We start from the raw sequence: 16,562 nt of genomic DNA on the forward strand, positions 1-16,562 counted from the left end.
AAGTCTTGTGCATACTGTCACACCCACTGTGACTTTATATGTACAGCTGTTCTTTTGTGTCCAGAATACAGTATTTTTTTTCTATTCATCCTCTCTCTGACCCTTATACTTTCTCTGACCCCTCCTCTGCAATGATCTCTGAGTCTTGAGGATGGTCATGTCGTACTGTACATGTTCACTTTAGGACTGAGCCTTACTCTGTTCTCTGTGATTTGGCCAGTTGTGGGAAACTGCAAGTCACTGTCTACTGCAGCAGATGTTTCTCAGATGTGGCCTGAGATATTCATTGATCTGTGGGTATAGTGATAAATCATTAGGAGTCAGTTTAATGCTATTTCCATTTAGCAGCAATATAATAGTAATTTCTCCTCTACATTCTTTGATCTGTTTAGCTATAGGTTCTTCACTCAGTAATGGTGTCAGATATATATTTTATTTTATGGATTCAAACTACCATTACAACAGTGAGGTTAAATTGAAAAAAATGTTTTAAAGGATGTGCAGGAAGGGTTTATTGTTAGTGATGATTAATATCACATTAGAAGGCAGGTGAAAGTTCTGAGCTCAGTATGGAGCAACGATAACATAAAGTGCATGTGTTGGCAGTCGATTAAAAGTGGAAGTACCTGAGATGGGCACGACAAAGATGGTTCAGTGGTTTAAAATCTCAAAACTATTTTTAATTGCATTTTAAAATTTATTATATTGTATGGGTGTTTACACATTGGAGTGTGCGTGTCATTGAATGTGCACTGAGGTCAGAGGACAATTTGTTGGAGTCAGGTCTTACCTTCCACCATGTGGCTTCCAGGGACTGGATTCAAACCCTAAAGCTTAGCAAGACAGTGCCTTTACCCTTGGAACCACCTGTCTGTCCAAGATTTAAAAAGTATGACATTATTACCTCTACCACTAGGAAAGAGAACTAGGAATGAAGGAAATAAGAACCAGTCAAACTCTCCATGCATGGGAATTTTTCCATTGGCTTTTCTCTTGATCTTTATTTTCCCTCTAGGACATGTCTTCCAATCAGGAGACTGAATAACATCTGTTAACAGTCGTGAGACTCCTGGAATGATCTGTCCGAGCTCTGGAGTCTGGCTTCTCAGTCTTTGGCACAAAGTCCAATGAGGAGAGGGGCCTAAGCAGTGTAGTATCTCACCTCCCTGCCATCTAGAAATCATATTTTCTCAGTGGGGAGCCTCTCTCCTTGCTGTGGTCACTTAGATGCCTATTAGATTAACCCACTATTAGTTTTTTTCAACTTATTGTGTCCTTTTGAACAATTACTGAAGTGTTAGGACTTAAATAATTATTAAGTAATTTAGACCAAATTATTTTGAAATATTTTTTTTGATTTTAGAATTTTATGAAATTAGTTCTAAGGTATTTAAAATATTAAAAACTAGAAAACTGAAGGCAACCCAAGCATTCAGTTCTGAATAGATTCCTGGAGATTATGTAAGTACAATAAAACAGAGTGAGATTTCCTTGAATCCCATTTTTACACATTGTTCTCTCCACATCACATGGTCTATGAGTTTTTTCATCATAAGTCAACACCTTGTTATCAGGGAAATCATAGATGCTCAAGTGCTCTTGTCATGCAAGTTCTTTTCGTGATTGCGACATCAATTAGCCTTCATCTTCTACATCAGTTCTCAGTGAATCCCACTCCTTTCCTTCCCATGTTTAACTCAGCTTAGAATTCATACTTCTGTGTGTATTGTCAAAATATTCTAAGCTCCCTTTTCTCATACATATTGTCAAATCTTCTTCATTCTTTTTGCATGCTACATTTATTTTATTTATATTCACTCAACTCGATGCTTCAGATCTTCCTCTATCTGAAAGCATTAGAGAGTAACCAGAGAAAAAGACAAATTGACTAGGCCTGGTCATCTGTTGTTGTCAATGGGATTCTGACAGAGCTTTTTTTGTTGTTTTAATGAAATAAGAAATAAAGGATTAGTAAATTAATTTTAAAATTTGAAGGAGGGTTGGAGAGCTAGCTTAGCAGTTAAGAACCCTTGCTGCTCTTCCAGAAGACATGAGTTTGGTTCCCAGCATCCAAGTCAAGCTGCTCAAAATTATCTATAGCTCCATCTCCAGGAGATCTGTTGCCTCTGTCATCTGCTGGCACCTGTGGTCCTGTGATCAGATCTGCATGTATACAGACACACCTACATATAACTAAAATATTTTAAAGTTCTACCTTAAAATAGTAAGACAAATGTAGGAGGAGATGAAGATGTAAAAGAGATAAACTTAGTCTCTCAGGGTTGCCAGGGGACATCAGTTTCTGTCTAATTCCCAATGGCATTTGACAGTAAGGATAATTTTTCCTTCTTAGACCCATTTCCTCACTGAATTCTTGGATCCTGTTCACCTGACTTTTCCTTATTTTCTTTAATTTCACTTGTCAACACCTGTAACAGTGAGGCATAGGCATCACTGGTCCAGAACAGTGGAAACAGATCAGACAGAAAGTTTAGGGAAGTCTTCAAACTGGACCTTGAAGAGTTGGTGATATTACATCCAATGTTTTGTTTAGGAGGGTTAAAGGAACTCAGAGGAAAATACTCTACCACATCTGAAATGAAAAAGAAGAATGAAGAGGAAGAAGAGGATGAGAAGAAGAGAAGAAATGAAAATATCTAAAATTAATCATTAACTTTCCATTCCAATTGCAGCAGGGTATGAATACATGAAAGTCAGAGTTGGATGTCCGTTGAGGGCTCAGGGGTATGTGTGTGGTTTGCATGTATTGGAGTGTATGTACCATGGCATGGACTTGATAGACATGGTGTGTCATTCAGCTTCTAAGGCCCCGTGTGCTGAGTAAGTAATTTAGGACCGATTTGAAAAGTTTAATTATTCACAACAATCAGTAATTCATTGTCTACTGCTTTCTAATCCATTCCTCTTTGCCTTGTTTCATGAGTCTGGGGAAATACCTTACATTTTTTCCATTGAATGTGATGCCAGACCTTGCCTATAGAGGGCACCAGAGGATCATTGCAAAAGAAAGTTTTCCAGTCTTCCATACTCCCCCACCCCCAGCCCCACCCCCTTGCTTCTAGGGCACAGGGTCAAACAGTAGGTTTGTAGATCTTTTGACTAGCTTTCCAGTAGGGACTTCCTTGGGCATGCTAATGAAGAACTTCCTTATGAGTCCCATGTCTGATTTTCTTTGTCACTCTCCATATAGAAATGTGGCTGGCAACCTGCAAGCCTTCCATGGTGGAAAGGTGGGTATGATCTTTCACACATATGTAATTCTCCAAGAATAAATGAAAGTATAGTTTTAAAGGATAGCATTAAATTCCTTTACTCTAAGGCAGTGGTTCTCTTCCTAATACCATGACCCTTTAATACAGTTCCTCATGGTGTGGCGACCCCCAACTACTAAAATTATTTCTTTGCTACTTCATAACTGTAATTTTGCCACTGTTGTGACTCATAATGTAAATATCTGATATGCAGGTTGAGAACCGCTGCCCTAATCAATTTGAGTAGTATCTGAAAATGTGGTTTTCTTTTCTCTCTTGCCACAGACATGCCAATGAAACACACATTTAAATGATAATAAATAGAATTAAAAGAGCTTGATATTTAAGTGCAATCTGCTGAAACTGTATTATCCAAGATAGGTAATTCATCAATGTGGAAACTAAACAAACAAAATATGTTTCATCAAACCTGTGTCTACACCAATAGACAGAAATAAAAAAAAAACCACTAGAAAATGTTAGTTCTAAGAGAAATTGCTGTTTGTTGTCTGGAGACAGTTTTTAGTGTAGATGAATAGGTGTGGAATCATGTTTTTATGTTAGCCTTCTGTTTTGTACCTCAACTGTAGAAGATATTTTGCATTCTGTCTATGGTTGTTTTGTATAATAAGCATGATAATACAATTAAGAAAGCCCCTGAAACTCCAATTTGGCCCCCTACTAGTTTCAGATGTGTTGAGAAATTTTGCTAGGACTGTAGATATTGTTTTATCTGACACTGTTGGTCAAAAGGGGGATAAACAAACATGGCTATGTGCCCATAAAACTTTATTTGTAAAACAGGCTACAGTCCACGTATGGTTTATGGCTTCAGCTTGGTCACTCTTGTTCAAGGCAAATATTCCCTTAAAATTTTAAAAATGGATGATTTTTTTGCATTGTTTTCTCTTTTTCACGATATCAAGATATAATTGTATGGCAAATAGGAAACTAGATATAATGTATGACTTAGAAGTCTCTGAAGGGTAACAGCACTGCTTATTCAGTCCACTTTTCCCATCTGGATGGACTCTGAAGTCCTGGGGCAGAGGATAAACTTCATGCTTGATTAAAAGCAACCCAAAGGTGAGGGTTGCTTCAGAGGTGCTGGAGTCTTCAGTCTTCTGGTTTTCATTTTCACTAGAGGCTCAGAGCTGTCCTTAATCCATCATGTGCCTCCCGAGCGTGTGCTCTGGGTCCACTGTCATCATGAAAAACTACCTCATGAACTTAGTGGAGGAGTCAGGGCTGAGTCTGAACTATTTACATAGGTCTCAGAGAAAATGTCATCCAACAAGGGGGATACAATCCAGGAGGCGTTTCAAGCATTTCTTCTTTTGACATAGAAATATTATCAGAGGCACCTGTTTTTATTAAGGTGTGTGTTACTTCTATAAATCCAGCTAGGCGACTGTCATTAGTGAACTATTAATGAACTCCCAGTCACTCCATTTGAGGATGCTCTTGCTGGTCTGTCATGCAAAGCTGTCCCTGCATATCGGGCTCACTCCAGTAATGTTATCCATTCCTCTTGGAATTACCACCTCCTGTTCTTCGTGATTCTAATTGGTTTTCCTTTCTCAGCCAGATTAATCTTCCTGGGGCACAAATCTAATCATGTCAATATTTTTCTCAGAAATCCCAAATGGTTCTTCTTTGTCTTCAGAGTCTAATCCCAGGCAGGTGCCTCCGTTCAGGTTACATTTATATCCATATTTCCCTGCCTCTCCTAAGTATACCTATTTCATGGAAATTTGCCAACTTGAATCCAGGGCACCAGTTAATTGAATTTAAGATAATTAATGACTAACTTTTTAAATGTGTATGTATCTCAATATCGGTGGAAAATTCTCATACTAAAACTCTCATGACTTGTATGGAATGCATAGTTAACCCTGTTTTTTTTTTTTAATTTGGTAAATTCATCAATCAAATTTGAATACTCACTGTGTTTACTAAATGCAATAACATTTTTTCCTTTCTTCACATCATGCTTTTCAGCTTGTATGATGTTGTCAAAATTTCTTCCTAGTCCCTTAAATGCCATAAATAAAGCATAAAATACAATTATACGGTTCTTTCCATGGACTAATACCATGCAGGAAAGATAGCCAGCCCACCTTGATGTGATATGTGAGGCAGGTGGTATCAGCCCTGTGGCTATGAGTGGCACAGCTCTATGATCTGGACAAATGGCTTGCTATTATGGTCTTCCCATCCTTACCTGCACGAGGAAGATAATAGCACCAACTTCGTGTGGTTATTTGAAGATTATATTTTGAACTGTATCAGACCCTTTATCTTTCTTCTTCTAGCAGTCCCTCTTGGGCTTGAGACCCTACAAAGCTTCAATGAACATGTGAATTGAAATGCAATATGTGCTCACATGCATGCAGAATATGACTAAAAAAGTTCAAGCTCATAATATCTGACGATAGCGTTTGTATGTTTTTAATCTTATTCTGTTCAACAGACTGTGGGGACAGTAAAGGTGTGTGTAGGGTGAGTCGAGAAAAGCAGAATCAAGTTAGAGTTAGATAGGAGAAATAAGTTTGTATATGCTATTACCTAATAGGTAAGTATAAATAGTGATTGCACACTGCACATCTTAAAAATCTAATTGCTACCTTATTAATATGTTTTAGAGTTGTTTAGTTTTGAGAAAAATGTGATTCCTAAAACAGACTGTTTTAGGCAATCATTTCAGACCTTGGAACTATAACCATTATCAGACATAAGAAATACAAGTTCTGGGTAGTATGTGGAAATAGGTATTTATTTAGATCATGAAGAATAGAATTATTATCTTAGACTATTATCACAGCATAGAGAAGTGTGGGTAGTCTTGTAGTAAAGGGCTTCATGGAGCCCTTATGAACATATGTGCCCATCCCAGGATGACTGCAGTCTTTCTAACTTGCATACTCCTTGCTCTTTCAAATAAATGTTGTTTTTGTTTGTTTGTTTGTTTGTTTGTTTGTTTTTGTTTTGTTTTGTTTTGTTTTAAGTCAGTTTTGGGGATCTGTCTTTTCTTCCCACTGATTTTTTTTTCTTACAGAGGGTAAAGCTACATTGTCTTAGTAAAAGGCCAATGAACAAACCAAATAAGCAAGTACTGCCCACTTCTTCCAGTCACTGTAGCTTTCAGGTGAGGTTGGGGTTGTAGGTCTAACTGATACCCTCTCTAACTCATGAGCCTTTGGTCATAGCCTTTCTTCCAGGAAGTGTGTGAGTTTTGCTTGCTGGATATCTGACTTGTCTGGGTAGGATAGGCTGGAGAAACAGACATGTTCTCTCTGGTATGGGAATAATCAGTTTCTGGTGGTTTCTTCAACTTCAAGTTGCTGTCTGATTCCTGTTAGTCTTCTCTACACTACTGGGTGCAGCAGAGGTACAGTTTGATACTCAAGATGATATTAGTGTACCAGTCCCTGAGGCTGAGCTTTGAGAAATTGAAACATAATCTTGCCTTTTTGGTTGTGTCTCCTAGGGGAATGCAGTGATTATAACTCCTACAATAATATTAATATTAAAATGATAATTATTATTAAGTAGAGTTTGAAGCTACTGATTTTAGGCTCAAATATTTTCCAATTAAAGCAACTGGGTAAAATAGGAACTGGGTGGCAAGAGAGGTGTCTATAGAGTCACCTGTAAGCAGTGTGAATTTTGGAGCAGACTGCATGCATGATCCTTAAAGAAAGTGAAAGAAAACAGAAGGAAAATAAGATAGAAAAAGGCAGCTAGGTGACAGATAGGTCTCCCAAATGGCTATATAGATGAGAGAACACACAGGAAAAGTGTCTAATAATTTTATTAAGACACAGTTTATGACCTGTGTCCTGTCCTTCAATTCTTCATGAAATGTTTGGAATCATCATAGTACTTTTTGAACTTCAGATTTATTTTTACTTTTGGTGTGCAGGATGAGCAGTTTGGGCAGTAAGATGGGTGACTTGAACTATATAAATCAATGGAATTCATATCAGTTTGTATCAAAGTATAATTTTATTGCTTTTATTTCTCCAACTTGTATAATCGAGAGAGCCTAAGGCAAGAAATTGAAAGCTATGGTCTGATGTAAAAGGTGTCCTTCCTTTGTTGTGTATTAGAAGATCTTACTAATAGACTAATCTTGGGAGACTATTTGCAGGTTTTTAAAAGGTCTGGATGCTATTTCAACTATGAAAGCAGTTTCCAAACCATATTATACTCCCAAGGTAAATGATGTCATTTCTTAAGCTTACAATTCACACGTGAAGTCTTAACATTCTTTCATTTTGTACAATAACTACAGCATTGGGTAGCATGAGACATGCTCATAAAGTGCTGAGTAAATGAATAAAGGCTTTGGGTCACCGATGTTCTCCCTGCACCAATCTTAAGGAACTCATTCACAAAAGAACTGAAGCCATGTTTGTTTGCTGTATAATATTGGACAGAAACTATCAGCAGGGATGATTTAAGTTAGGATCACATTGAAGAATTCAAATGGGACTCAACAGTGAGAATGGTCACCACGGATAATGAATATCCCCTTTACAGAGTTTAAAGAAATTGGATTCTGTTCTCTTTGGAGCAATTTAGTTTTAATCTTGATGAACTTGAAGATCTCTCAGCATCTTTTCTATCCCTTTAATCTTGAGATTAAAATGAACCTGAAATCTCTAGTGTCTGGAGAAGCAATTGATGTCCTCTGTATAGCTTTAGATAACACCGAGTCAGAAACAAGTGTGTATAGTTTGGCTGCATTTTCAGTAGGCTATTTTAAGTATAGCTACAGTGAGCATAGCTAATGTACAATTCTTTAATTAAAAAAAAAAAGGTAGAATACTTTGTGGGCCTTTTTGCTTCCGATGAGTCTTGCTGACGGCATTCACTCTGTTACTCAGGATCCTTTGGTGTGAGTCATAATGGTAATGTGTGACTTTGAGTCTTCTGATTCCTTTGAGGGTGGTTCTTATTATTTACAGAACAATGCAGATGAATCACTACTGATATTTCAAAGGCCTTATATAAATAGCCAAATAATATACCCCAGTTTCTGGCCATTGCAGCTTTTACAGTTGCTGTCCTTTCAGCTGGGTTCCTGAAACTTTCTTTTCCATTTCCAGAGCTGTAGTTGGGTCATAAGCATCATGGAAAGAGGCCAGGGCAGGATTGTCCAGAAGGTGTTATCTGAAAGAATACTGACTCCACACACATGTACATTTGGAATAAAAGCATAGTGTTTTACATATAAGGAGAAAAGAGGCTCTCCCTACCCCTGTTCATGCTCCTTGGGATGTTGGCCAAACAATGACTACTATCCATGCTTATCATCTCTGAGAATGTCAAAGCCACCCCCTCCATGGAGAATGAGTACAGAGAATGGAGGGCTGGATAGAAACGCCACTCATTCACTTGGCTTCCACTTGGCCCTGCCAGTCAGTAACTTCAATAAGTCTTATTTACAATAGGCTATCTCTGAGTGTCTCCTGTGGTCTTGTGATACTTCTTCCACTGTCTCAGTATAGCCGACCTGTGGAGAGAGCATACATGTACATTGGTACATGAATAGATAAAGAAAACTTTATGTGGACTTTACAAAGAAGGAATTCTTTACCTTAATGTTAGAACATGAATGAAACCAAGACATTTAGTATTAAGCAAAATAAGACAGGCACAGAAAGAACCGGGTTATGTCTTGACACATATGGTTGATAGAATGTTAATTACATCGCTGTAGAAAATAGAACAGTTACTAGAGGGTGGGCTGGGGTAAAGAGTGTCAAAGATTATAACATCTAGCTAGACAGAAAAATTAAGTGCAAGAGATCCACTGTGGAATATGGTGACTGTCCTTAATAACAATGTACTACCATTTAAAAAATCTCTAAGAGAATATATAGGGTTTTTTTTTTTTTGGACGGGATTTCTCTGAGAAGCCCTGGTTGTCCTGGAACTCAATCTGTAGACCAGGCTGACCTCTAACTCAGAAATCCTCCTGCCTCTGCCTCCCAAGTGCTGGCATTAAAGGTGTGTGCCACCACTGCCTGGTGAGAATAATTTTAAGTGTAAGAATAACTATATGTGGTAGCAAACACACATACACACACACATTAGTATACACTAATTGTCTTGATTTAGCTGTTATTCAGCATAAATAATTCCAAAGTATATGTTGTAGATGATGAAAAAAATACAATTTTTAGTTTTCAATTGAAAAAATCATGTGGTGATTTCTCTCTGGAGTCTAGGACTGGGCACTGGTGTAATATTGCCTGAAACCATGGATATCAATTCTAATTCCAACCATCTAGGCCTCAGGTTCTTCTCCATACCCTGTCCTGTTTTCAAAACAGAATGACATCATTTCCAAAGGCCACATGCAACTGTAGCCAGCATCACAGGTGAATGGTGCTTTGAAATCAGAAAGGACTTCAGAGAGTAAACCACAAAGAGAAAAGGCAAATTATTCCTTCCAGTGTATATTAGGTTAAGGTAGCCGAACTACATCAGACAATATTGTATAATAAAGTTGTTTATGAAGACAGCAGGATTTATCTAATTGTGGGAAGAACCAAAAGAGTAGACACTGAGCAGTCTACACCTGGGTTATAAAGAAAGAGTTGCTAATAGTTACCTTAGGTATCATGACAGGAAGTCTTAGTCTAGAAACAGATGTAATGGTGGAGTAGCTGGGAGAGTTCCTATCGACATGCAGGCCAGCATAAAATAATGGGTAATTTCGGATGGCTCGGAGAATGAGTGGAAAACTGTCATCTGACTATAAGTCAGGTCCCATAAACTCCCACGAGTAGTTATCTTTATCCATTCTGCCTTCAAATTATTTCAAGAGGCCCATGTGTTAAGAATAAGGAAATTATGCCGTTTTTCACTTTTCTCCACCCCTGCAACTGATTATATACTATCTTTCCTCTGTAGTCGTAGTTCTCTTCTACTTCCCTTTATCAAATTCTCTTTGTCCAGAGAGAGCGTGGTAGTTAGCTGCATTTTGCCTGTTTGAGATAAGAGACACTGTCTGTTTTTGACAAGGGGTTCCCTCTGCAGGGGATATAGATGCATCAGTCTCAGACAATGAAACACACACTCTGTTGACTCTGTGTATAATTATTGCCAATGTCCATGGTTAATATTTATGAAATTGTAGAGTTAGGATGTTTTTTTGTGTGTGTTTTTGTTGAGAACCTGCTCTGCTGTGTTTAGACTAGCACACACAGTTACTCGGAACAAAGCTTTTATAAAATATGATAAAATGAGCAGGTAAAACATAAAATTATGAACATATACCAAACAAAAACTCAGTTTAAAGTATCGAGTTCAATAGGCGTAAGATTATATTATCAAATTGCTATAAAATTGTTGAGAGCCTGATCCAAAATTTTGGCTCTGAGTGCACTGAAAATTGGCAACAGAAAATTTTTCCACCGGTGTGCATGGATGGAGTGCATTTACTGCCCCCTGCTTAGCAAGTCAATGGACATTTAATTCAGTGAGTTATTGTCATGATCTGTGGTATGATCTTATTCTAAAGTTCCTGATAGCCTAAGTCATAGATGTTCTGGAAAGTGAATATCTTTCTGAAAGGAGACAGAAATGCTGCATTGCTATTCTATCTATTTATCTATCTATCTATCTATCTATCTATCTATCTATCTATCTATCTATCTATCTATCATCTATCCAACCATTCATCCATCTATCTTAAAACACAGGGAAGGAGAGAGAGAGAGAGAGAGAGAGAGAGAGAGAGAGAGAGAGAATTGCATATTGTGGATCAGCTACTGCATATCAGGCTATCAGGCATCAGCTACTGCATATCAGGCTATCAGGCACTGGCGAGGGGGGTGCTTGGTTTATTTGTTGGAGTGGCAGCTACCATTGATGTCACTCCTGATTAAGTTGTAATAATGTACTATAATTCAAAATTCATCTGGCAAGTCTCATAGGTGTGTGGTAGGAGTACATTCTCCTAGATCCTTTAACTGAGATTCTGGTCTTCATGTCTACAGCCTTTCTAGGAGTGGCACTTTGATTATTCTGTTCCTTGGTATGGATTAGAAGTGTCTTATTTCACAGGGCCACTGGGGCCTCTGCCAGTTTGAAATTTCTTACAGCTGGACTGGGACATCTTTGTGCTTATCTGTGGGAAATATGGGTATCTGCTATTGACCCAGTTGAGATAAAGATAAGATATATAGGCTAGTGATATTTAATGGGATGCTAAAAGTTCAAAGATTCCTTGACAGAGACCAAGGCCAGCCAACTTTAATTTAAAAAAATCATTGGGTAGGGGGAGTCATGCAGATTTATGCATTATGCCTGGTTTAATTCCTTACATAGTCTGGCCACAGCTGTATAATGGGAGAGACATAGAAGTGTACATTGTAAGTTTTTGACTCTCACATTCTCAGGAGATTCAGCCCCACAAATTTGAGTTCCGCTAGTAAACAAAACCAACCTGTCAAAGTAATATGATGAATAAAGGGATACAATATTAGTAAGGACTTGATGGAAAAAGATGTGTGACAATGAGCGTGGGGGAGGTGTACAAGAAGGCCACAGCGATTGGTTGACATTGACGTAGGTGAACTTAAAATAGTCCTGCCACTTGCGTGGATGGAGAAGACACACATCTGCAAGGAAAGCCAAGTGATTCTAGAATTTTCCAGGTGATGATTAGTTCAGGCATTTGAGGTGTGAGTCCATGTGTGTGTCCTCTCACACGAGACATGCGCACCTCAGGACCAAGCCTGCTTTATCTCAAGGTTGTGATTTCCTCCACAGGCTACCTTTGCAATGAATTGCATGCTCCTATTCAGTCATGCCATCCTTCCCATCACTATGATGTAATCAGCTTGGAAGTTAATTGATTTATTTTTTCATTATTTGGTGTCTTGATTCATACTCTATTATCATTTATATAACATACATAGACGATCTTGTAGCATGCAGAGAGTAAGTGATGTTTTACTCTTATTTATTTCTTGGTAAGATTTTCGTTTTAAAGCAGCTGTCTTAATGTAAAAAAAAATGTTTAAAATATAGAAGCATAACCTAAGTTTCCTGTTTTATATGTGAGAAAGTTGAGGTTCAGAACAGAACAACCTTGTTTGAAGCTGGAGAGTGCAACGACAGGATCTAGGAATTAAGTGTGGGTTCTTCATCACGGTCCTGCATCCTCAGTTTGTGAATGAGTGTTTGGGTGACAGACATGCAGACTCCCACGAGCTCCCTAGAGAAACACATGGCACAAGGCCTCATTGTGCATAATTACAAATGTAATTTCATGTTAATTAAATAGTACATATTGTATTTCAAAATACATGAACAGGAGCTGATGCCACACACACAATGTACCTTGAAATAAAAAAACATTGAATTATCTTCTGCATGATCGTCACTTGAATTAGGAAGTCTGACCTTAGTGACAGAGTACCTAAGTCTTACTGGAGACTCAGTGGCATTTATTTGTGGAATTTGAGGATGTTGAGTCTCTTCGTGCCTCTGTTCCTTTGCATTTCCAAAGGCTTGATTAAATAAAGCAATAGCTAATGTTTAATGCATTTAAAATTGGCATTTACTTTATGCAATTAAAAACTAATTACTACATTCATTCTCAGCAAGCCGAAAGAAGGATTTTGGAGACTGGTCAGGGTTTTAAAAAATGTGTTCTAAAAATGTTTTCTTTACCATACCTTTTCTTTTTATTTCTATTTTTATTAAGATTTATTTTTGTGGCTGTTTTGGTTTTTGTTTTTCAAGACAGGGTTTCTCTGTGTAACCCTGGCTGTCCTGAAACTCACTCTGTAGACCAGGCTGGCCTTAAACCCAGAAATCCACCAGCCTCTGCTTCCCAAGTGCTGGGACTAAAGGTATGTGCTACCACTGCCTGGCTATTTCTAGTTTTATAATATTACATTTTTTATACAATTTCATACATGCACACACAGTGTACCCATCTCTTTACTTTCTTTAAATCCCCACCCTAACCTCCTTTATCCCCTTCTCCCTAAAGTCCTTTCTCCAATTTATGTGTTTTGTTTTGTTTTGTTTTGTTTTGTTTTGTTTTGTTTTGTGATTTTCTGAGTTTCACCATCTACACAAATGTGGGCTTGGAGCAAAAAGTTGGAGCCTTGTGGGTTCAACTGCTGGCATGTCACCACATAGCTCTGAGGTGGGACAGTGTTACAGTGAAGGACATTCAGTGAAAGACATGGAGCCTAGGAACCACACAGCTGGGACAGGAAGTCTCCTCAGCACAAGCCTTGCAGCTTCCAGGGATATGGTACGCCCTGCCGAGCTGACTGAGCTCAGTAGCCTTATCCCTGCTCCTTCTCTTCACTCCTTCCCTTCATTGCATCTTCTTTATTGCTTCATGTCTTTTCCTGATGAGAGAGTCACATCAGGCAGTAAATCTCATGAAAGAGATTTATTGGAGGGTCCAGGGTATGGAGGGAGCTATCCAGGACTGGCTGCCTATGTTCCTGGGAGGGAGCAGACAGCAGCAAGGAATTGGACAAAGCATAGTGCTTATATAGGGGTTCTTGGGTAGGCTGAGCTTTCTAGGGTGGATATTTCCAGGGTGAGGATTGATGGGATTTCAAGTCCTGAGTTTGAGGGAGCTCGGGGATTATTAGATTTTCCTGTATTAGGATTGGTGGATTTTAATGCTCAGGGATTATAGGATTTCTGTTAGAATTTCAGAAATTGGTGGATTTTCCTACTCAGGGATTGGTGGCTTTTCTTCAGATGAATTAAAATTAGAATAAACTACGACGTTTTCTGTCATGGGACTGGAGATGAACTTTATGATAGTTACAGACAACACCATTATGATAGTTGGGGGGGTCTCAGGTAGGGACTTGACTGCTGGAGCTCTTCAGGTGGGTCCCTGGCCACTTTTCTGCCTTATGGAGTTACAAAGTTTACAAAGTATACAAAGTTTACAAAGGGAATTCATTGTGGGGAATGCCTTTCTTGGCACCAGAGTGGCGGGAATATCTAGCACTCTTCAGCAGTAAAGTGTTATCACCTAGTTCTGCTGGACAGCTAAGAGGAATGGTAAGGACAGGCATCATTTTGAGGTGTCCCTTAGAGCTTTTATACCCAGATGCACATAAAAAGTACAATACCTTTTCCTGGTCTAGGATATTCCCAAGCTTATACAGTCACAGATTTCCATATGGTTTTTCCATATATCTTTAATTTAGATGAAGTGCCACTGCCCCAATCCATCTCCCTATCTAAAATATCTCATTCCTATTTAAATTCAATGAGTCTCCAGTTGAAAGGTATGAAGACTCAGAAAACTGTATGAGTCTTTGAAAGCCTCCTCTAGTGCAAGTCACATTTTCTCTGTGGTGAATCAGCACTTCCTGTCCATCTGAAGGGATGATTAATGCAACATAAACGTTCAATTATATGTTATGGGGTTGAGTGCCATAAACATTAATAGATAGTTGCCAGAGATATCAAGATGAAAATGAGCCTTTAGGTGGATTGAATCAGAGCCTCTTAGACCAAATTGGAGTCACTTAAACATCCTCTCATTGCTTAACCTCTTAAGGGCCATCTTACCAGACATTTCACTCGCAGTTAGGTTGGTTCATGACAAGTACACCCGGTAGGGAGATAACTCATGTGGTGGTTTGAGCAGTTCAGTCTGTCTTTTCTCTCTGAAATGTATGCATTAACTATTTCACTTTTGAGACTAATACAGATTTAAAATATGGGAAACTGTTATAGATTGGAGGTGATAGCTTAACATCTTAAAGTGTGAGGACTCTGAGCTCAGTCATCATTAAATACTGAAGATACACATTCTGTGTCTGTTGCAGCCAGCCCAGTGGCAATCCTGGTAATAGGCACATGAAGAAATAGAATTGTAGACCCTTTAAAATATGTTATGCTGTAGATGAGGGTGCTGGAGGAAAGAGTCCTGAGCAGAGTGATGCCTGGGAGGAACCATGGGAGAGATGATTAACTGAGTAGAATCAGCTACGTGGCTCAGAACAATTTGCAAATGCCAGCATCTGATATAGTACTTTTTTTGGTAGAAGAAAAACAAACATCACCTTTAAAGGACACATCATTTGTGGGGCCACACACTGATAATCCCAGATTTTGCCAATTTGAAGAAGGAGGAATGTGAATTCTAGGTCATTCTGGAATACACATTGAGTCTGCCTCAAAACAAACAAGAGGATAAATAAAAGAAACAGACTGTTACTACTACCAACACAGCATTTCTGAGGAGGAATTAAGAAGGATTCTAAGTTCACATGAAATCAAAGATTGAGTGGTATGGAGGGAAAGTAACATGGTTTAGGTCTAGTATTATCTAGTACTGAATTTTATGAGCATGGGGATAAAAGAGCTCATGGAATTAATTATTTTAAGCAAGGTGGAAAGAATTAACAATGAAGATGAGGATGGAGAGTAGAATTGCATATACATGTTCTGGGAAATGAAACTATAGCTTTAGATTTTAGCTGCGTCTTAAATTAGAGAAAACAGAAACTCTGTCTTTTCAATGATTACAAAAGCCTAACTGGAGTTGAACATTACCTCCTTTCATGTTGACTCTCCTTCTTGGATTCAACCCCATCCTTGGTCTCCACCTGCCCCAATCTGTTTTCAGCGATTTTCATTAAATTGGCTTTACTGGGAGCAATGAAGTTTTAAAACTGATTTTCATCATGGGCCTGTCAGACTGAACAGGTAAAAATACAGAAATCCAATTAAATTTTGTTTTCAGGAAAAAAAGTTTTTCTATAGATATTTCCCATTCATGCTGTATTTAAAATAGCTTATAAGATACACTGATTGTCCCTCTGAAATGCAGACTTAACTAGAAGTCATATATGTTAGAACCTAGTTCTCCATTGGTTTTTACTGACTGGAATTTAAATTATATCACACCATACCATCATCCATTAGAAAGATTATGAATTCTTTCTGAATATGATATTTCCATTTGTAATGTGTATGTGTATTTTTGTGGAAGTGTGTGTGTCCCGAGCTATGATTCTCGCCGCAAGAACACACTCAGACAACAGGATTCTTCTGCAGCAAAAAGCTTTATTGCTTCTTCAGGAGGGAAGACCCAGACCCCAGAAAATGGGGTTGCTTATATAGCCCTCAGCCATGGCGTTTCAGCACCTGATGTGGCGTGTCAGCTCCTGATTTCTTGCTCGCCCATCACCCCATTACTACGCCCCGAGATGGGCAGTGACTAGGCGTGAGTTCACTCTCGCACCTGCATACAAGGCTTGTTTACTAGTT

The sequence above is a fragment of the Mus caroli genome, chromosome 17 (assembly GCF_900094665.2).
Source record: "Mus caroli chromosome 17, CAROLI_EIJ_v1.1, whole genome shotgun sequence".
Taxonomy (NCBI): domain Eukaryota; kingdom Metazoa; phylum Chordata; class Mammalia; order Rodentia; family Muridae; genus Mus; species Mus caroli.